The following is a 7173-nucleotide window of genomic DNA, read 5'->3' on the forward strand; positions in this document are numbered from 1 at the left end:
TGGAGAAGATCTTAGTAAAATGAACTGAGCAAATGCCAGAATAAGTAATGTAAATAAGGCTTTACATTTAGGGAGACATATTTCTAATAAAAGTAGAAAACCCCTTAGAATACCCTATGGAAGTTACTTTTACTCTCAGGGATAAACAGGCTACACAATTTGCACAACTATCATTCTTACCATTAGCAGCATCAACCCCATCTTCACTGCACATTTAGAACCCAGAGTTCCACCAACTGAAACCTATGGCCAAAGAAACTGTATGTATATTCAGTGAAATGGCACTGAATGGAGTTTGTAGACCTAATTACTTTAACTCTAAGCAGTAAGATGGCCACCATCATTTTAAAAAAGTGCCTCAACTTTACTACTAAAAAGAATCTAAGACTTTTGCAGATGTATTTCAAACCATGGTTGAACCAAACTCTAATCTACAGGAATCTTGTTCATTGAAATTAGTTCCAAATAACATTTGCAAAGTGGAGTCATTGTAATAGTGCTGTAATCTCTTGGACATACAAAACAGGAGAGAAAAATCTGTTGTAAAACAATTCAGCACCTGCCTTTCTCTTCCAATTGCATAACCAGCTAGAGACTTTTGATATATGTAATATAGGGAAAAGGGAGAAAATGTTAGAATTGGAGTTTCCAAAACAAAGGAATACGTTCTCTCTTTTAAAAAGAGAATTGGTTTAAACACCTAGGGTACACACACCTATACAAACATTATTTAATCAAAGCATTGTTCACCTTCTAGATTGGAATACAAAAGAGGCCCAATGAATATAAGACTTTTAACTCAGGAAGGACCCAGAGCAAAAGGCATGATGCAACCACAGTTAGGATATAATAACCTGTAGAACTTATCAAGACTTACTTCTGAGTAAATCCACATAAGATTAAGAGGTTTGTGTAAACCTAGAACTGTTTTACGCTCTGTCATCCAAAAATTGAATCAATTCTGCCTTAATATAATTAAGAACCATGTGTTAGTAATAGACATTAGTATATGATCTTGACATAGAACAAAAAGTACTAACTGATATGAAGAATTTCTTCAAGATATTGACAATCTAAGCAAAGGACAAACTCATAACTTTTTTTCCTATACATTTTTATTATACCTATAAACAGTATATTCATCCCAAGTAGCTTCAATCTTTTTTTTCTTCTTTGGAACTTATGCTTAAAGAATGACCTCTACTTAACCAAAAGCAAATTGCCAATACTGTCACATCAAACAACTGATACATTTTGAATGTACTTGTCATTTTGCCTAAAAGTCTCTTCTCTGCAGAGATGTTGGGTCTCTGGTTAATGAGCCACTCTCTTGTAGTTGCTGGAACCACAACTACTCATGGAGTTCACTGAATCAAAGGGGCAACTGGAGCCCCAAGTCCTTTAATGCCAAACCCAATGGTTTTGCTAGGATTGCCCACTCTTGAGTGGCTGGCCATTCTCAGTGCTTAGGCTGGGGACATTTCCCATCACCTGGAATTTGCATGTTTTGTGTTGAAATTGCCCACAAAGCAAAGCAGCAGCCTCTGGCTCTCACCCTGACATGGATTTTGGTTAGGGTAAGATATTCTGAAATAGAATCCAACAAGTTATCTACAGCAAAAGCAATCTAGGAATCAGGAATCCCTTCCTACTATCAAAATCCCTGAAGCAATCTGGCTTCCTACAATGCAACAGAAATCATTTTGTTCCATCAACCTTTCAAACAATTCTACATTGCCACATATATCCTTGCTTGGATAGTTGGAGCGGACTATTTTTTTTTCCAGTTTCAGCAAATTGGAATTCTTATGTTCAGGAATGCAAATATCCTAACCTATAACTGCTGGTCATGGTGGCTGTGGAAGCCAGTAGCAACTGCCCCCAAATTGATGGCCCTACGTTTTTTTAGAAGGTAACAGCATTGGCTCTGCTGATGGAGCAGACGAAGGCTGAAATGCAAGCACATGATGGAGCTGATGGAGGCTGAAATGCAAACATCTGAAGATCACCAGTTGTAAGGAATCTCCACCCCAGCTCAACAAAATGCTGGCATTTAATCTGGTATTCTGAACATGTTTATTTTCAATTAGGTGCCATTGAGTGAATTTAGCAGGTGTGCTGTGGACTACAGCCTCAGGGTTACTCAAATTGGGTTACAGTATGGTTCAGGTGGGAGACAGACTACTATGATTTTTTATTTAATACATATCTATAGCCATAACTAGTGGTGTGGAGGGAATGCAGTGACGAAAATGAGCAGGATACATTGAGTACATTTCAAAAAACCAATGAAACATCTATTTTCAGCTAGGTTTCCTGGCTCAGAAAAGGAAATCATGCTATCTGCATAAATTTGCCTATCTTCTCACTACTAGGTAAGTCAAACCCTATACACACCCTCAAGAAAACTTTTTCTCCATATGCTCTGCCTACCTACAAATTGCTTTTATCTAGAACTCTGCATCCGAAACACCAACACCATTTAGAATGACGATTGCCCCATAGCCCCAACCTGCTCACCCCCAATTTCCTTGCGGCAGAAGTGTTACAATAACCTGCTAGAAAACTATGCACGTTGTGCTCCAACTATTCTAGAGAGCACCAGCTTGACAAGGCCTGTTTGCGAACTGGAAATACACCCGCGGCTCAGCGGAACTTTCCTTGTTCAGTTGTTCCTTATTCTTTTTCCTGACAGGAGGGTTGTTTTAACCGGGAATGCAGGCAAGAGCAACAAGTTTCCTGATCCTTGCTTGCTTGCTCGCTCGCTCAAAGTAACCAGGTGTAGTAACCGCGTGGGTTTGAAGAGCGAATTCGTGGGTGGGGAGCTTCACAGGCCCTCCCGCTGCGTTTCCCAAAGCAGCTTCAGGCCAGAAGTATCCCCGGAGCCGCAACGTGGGAGAGTCAAGAAAGCATCTCTCCGGACCTCTTGGTCCCTCGCTGGTACAGAGGGGAGGCCAACCAAGAAAAATCTGCTGTTGATCTCCCACGCATTTTCCCCTCCAGCCTGGATCGGACGCTCCTCCCCGGTGCTATGGATGGTCCTGACCCCCGGCCAAGCCTGGCCTGCTTTTCAGCAACGGGGCGGGCAAGGGAAGAGGAGCTGAAATAGAAGTGGGAAGAGGAGCAGATGTTGATTCCCAGCAGTTGTCTAACCTGATTATCCTCCGGGCGCGTTCGGCGTGCCGTCAGGTCCGAGAGAGGCAAGACGGACGCTAATCGGTTCTTCTCTGTTCCCAAAAGGGCAAACTCCGGTCCGTGGAGACACAAGACCAGGAAACCCTCCCCAGCAAAGAAGCAATACGCAATTATAAACTAGTCCAAGACCGCGAAGGTCCAGGGAAAAGCAGCATATCGAAGTCTCTCCTTAACTCGCTTTGTTCCCTGACCTCCGCGAAAGGATAGGAATGGTAGTCCAGCGCTTCTAGTTATAGGGAAGTTAGATGGGGCCGGTTTTGCTTTTAGAGGAAAGATGTGGGTGTCTGGCCATTTTTATCGGAAATAGGGAAGACTTCTTATTCACTGTTGAATGGACAGCCTGCAATTGATGCCCTACAAACAATTATGACTCAGGACTTGACTGAGGTATTCCTTCATCAATATTCTATTTACAATTATCCATAGAGTAGAGATAAGAGATGAACCAGGAACTCCTTTGGAATCACTGAGTTTTAAATTCACTGAGTTTGCAATTAACTGTTATTCCAAAACTTTATCCCTTTAAGGTGATCTTTATTGACCTACCTTGCAAATTTGTTTCATGCATCACTGCCATAAGGTAGTGAAACTTTAATTAGAAGTACCAATTATTATAAAGTTATATTAGCAGTATTAGTGATATTGGCATTAGTGACACCAAGCATCATATAAGAACACTAAGGATGAAATTGCATGGAGATCTATGCAATTCGCATCCACTAAGTTAATGACAACATTTTCATTTTATCCATGTTTGGGCTATAATTGATCAGGTAATAGAGATAGCAAGCACAGAGTCTTGTTGAATGATGAATACCAAGGGGTTCAATGGCAAAACAAATTGTAAAAAGCAATTGTAACTTATTGCATGCTTAACTTTGTTAGACTACTAACTGCCCACTTTATTTCTGCTCCAAATCTTTTTTTTAAAAAAATAAGCATATTCATTTACTTATTTAGACTGCTGTCTTGCACCACAATAATCAATGTGTCTTGTTTTTGGTCTATGACTCAAAACTCTGCAGGCTGAACTGGAAGTAAATTTCCATGTACACCAGCACTTAACTTCTGATAAATCTATATAAGATTGTATTCTCACGTGCTAATTATATACCTACAATTTATTGCTAAGGAATAAAGCTCTAACATCAGTGGTGTTTACTTTGGAGCAGGAACCAAAGGAATGTCTCCATCATTAATGACAAATTCTCAAGCATTAAGTTATTTTCCCACTATCAATTTATAGTATTGTCTACAGTCATTCAACCATCATTGTGCCAAAAAAACAGCAATGAGGGCAGGTTTTCTATCCCTTCAGAGATGGTTGGGTGATGTTCTGTGCACTCCAGATGTATTGAATTACATTTCCCAAAGTTCCTGCCACCGTGGCTATACAGGCTGAGATTTTTGGGAGATGTAATTCAACACATCTTGTAGTACCAGGTTAGGAAGGGCTATATTCAAAACAATACTTTAGAGGAGAGTACATTAAGATGATATGCTTTGTTTTTTGGGGGGCTATTTGTAAATAACATATCCTAAACCCGGTTTTGACAGGAGTTTAAATCAACAGTCTTGTCAACAAATCAGATATAACTAAACTAAACTACTTCATTCTAGAAGTATTTCAGAATTCCAGTCTTATTCTAAAACAAATATCCTAAATAGTAACCTCAGAAGTAACTTTCACAAGTTTTAGAGAATTTAAATTCACCTTAAGTGATCTAAGACCACAGTTGTTTTAAACAAAATTCAGCAAAATTGCAATTTGCTGAGGTATGCATTGTAAAGAAAGCAAGCTACCCATTATAGAATTTAGAGAGAATCCAAGCAAACAAGCATGTCTTGATTGGATTATGCAGTTAAATTTAACACGGACAATCAAAGAAAACTCCTCCTTTATATTTAAAGGTTTGGATAAATGAATATTCCTAGCAAATAAAATGTATTCAATTAAAACCTCATGCACTTCTGAACTGAAGTGGAATCGACTGTAATTGATTTATTTGAAACCAGAGGTTAAGGACTGAATTAGCTAAGTACAACTGGGTATTTCAAGCCACTGACTTATCAAATGTCAAATCTCTTCTATTTTAAATATTATTTCAGCTGCAGGGCATTGCTGTCCTGATGGCTGTTCCACCAGTTAAATCTCAAATTATATTAATATTCGATTTTGGAGTTTGGGAAGGAGGGGTAGATTATGATTTATTACAGAGGAGGGTGGTAACCATTCAGCTTGAAGACACATTGTGGTAAATTTTTTAAAAATGCATAAATTAGCATAGCATGAAGGGACCGCACTATAACTCATTAACATTTAACCATTTATACTAATTTCTATTACGGTGTGTGTGTTAAGGTTAGCAGCTAAAAGCATTGCCTAGAATTTGAAAGGCTGCAACAGTGATTGATTACAACACTTAAAATACATCCCCCCCCTCCCTGAAAAATACTGTGAAAGTAATTACCATGATTTGGTAACTGCACTTTTGTCACAGCAGATGAGCCCCAAACTGTAATGAACCCATTATTATCTCCTGCAATAAGCACTGATTTTTTTAAAAAAAGAGGTCAAAATGAAATATTGAGATATATTCTCAATGTTTACTGCAGGTTTCTAAAGCAGAATAAACAAATAAGTTCAATAATCATCAGACTTATCGTTAACTAAAAGTAAGTTTCAGTTTACAAAAAAAGTTTAAAAAATGGAGTGTTAATAATAAACATATTTTTAAATAAACCAATGATCAATATTTTAACATGAATCAAGCAATGCATAAACATCATTTAAGGTTTAATGTTATTTTTACCATTCTAATTCTTAATTGTTTGCAATAAGTAACTATGCAATATTTATTAAATTTCATTTCTGAAATTGTATTTTACTACCGGATACATTATTCATATCTTTTGAATTATTAGGAATGTTGTAAGATTAAATATGCTTTACACATTCCCCAGTTACAGCTAAAAACTATTAGGCAGATTTTTTTTAAAAAAAAGTAACAAGCATCTGTAAATCCAGATATGAATGAATGGTATTTAATAAGATTGTTTTTCATTTAAAAACGAGTATTTATGCATTGCTGGAGAAAGAGCAGCAGTGTGTGCACTGCTGTTTATGAATGCCATTGTGCCTGAGGTTAGGATCCCCCACACAATCTGAGTTGCAGCCAAGAAAAACAGCCCAGATAGACAATGCTTCACTTCACCTGCTACAATGCTGTGCATTTCATTTATGTCAAGGCTGCATGTACAGTTAGGGTTCATTCACCTTATTATTTTGTTACATCCACTTTACAGTTAACCAATGTATCTGGGGCAAGGGGATGAATAAGCATTTTCAAAAAGATATGCAGAAGATTCACTTTCAAAGTCTATCTCACAGAGATAACAGCATATTCATATGCCATCAGAGGAAGAATATTTCACTGTTAAACTGCATTTTAAAAGCGGCAAACCAACTATCTTGGTTTTCTGTTTTCTTCCTTAAGTAAAGCAGCAGTCAGGAAGAAACAGAACTTCCGTTATCTACTGGATTGATTTCCTCTATCAACAATCAAATAGACATACCAGATCTAATTTCTCTTTTCTGAGAAAAGGTACCATCTAGTTAAGAATTTTCTGTTCTGCTTTTGGCGTTTAAGCAAAGTCCCTGCACTGTCTTCTCAGGTATGCCATCACACTTTTAACTTTTTGAGATATTTATTACAGGCTTAGACAAAACTGATCTGAATTGGCATTGATCATCATACTGGAAATAGGTTTCACAATGTTTGCTCAAACACTTCAGTTTCAATACTCCAAATCAGCATTTTAAGTATGTATTTCCACAAAAATAACACTTTAATATCAATATTTTACTCTCTGCTTCTATTTCTATCAAACCACATTTGCATAAAGCCAACTTTGTACCATATGGACCCAAAGAAAATGAAATAATGAGTGTAACTGCAATTTTCATAAGAATGTACT

This window comes from Vipera berus (assembly GCF_964194415.1).
Source record: "Vipera berus genome assembly, chromosome: 3".
Lineage (NCBI taxonomy): Eukaryota > Metazoa > Chordata > Lepidosauria > Squamata > Viperidae > Vipera > Vipera berus.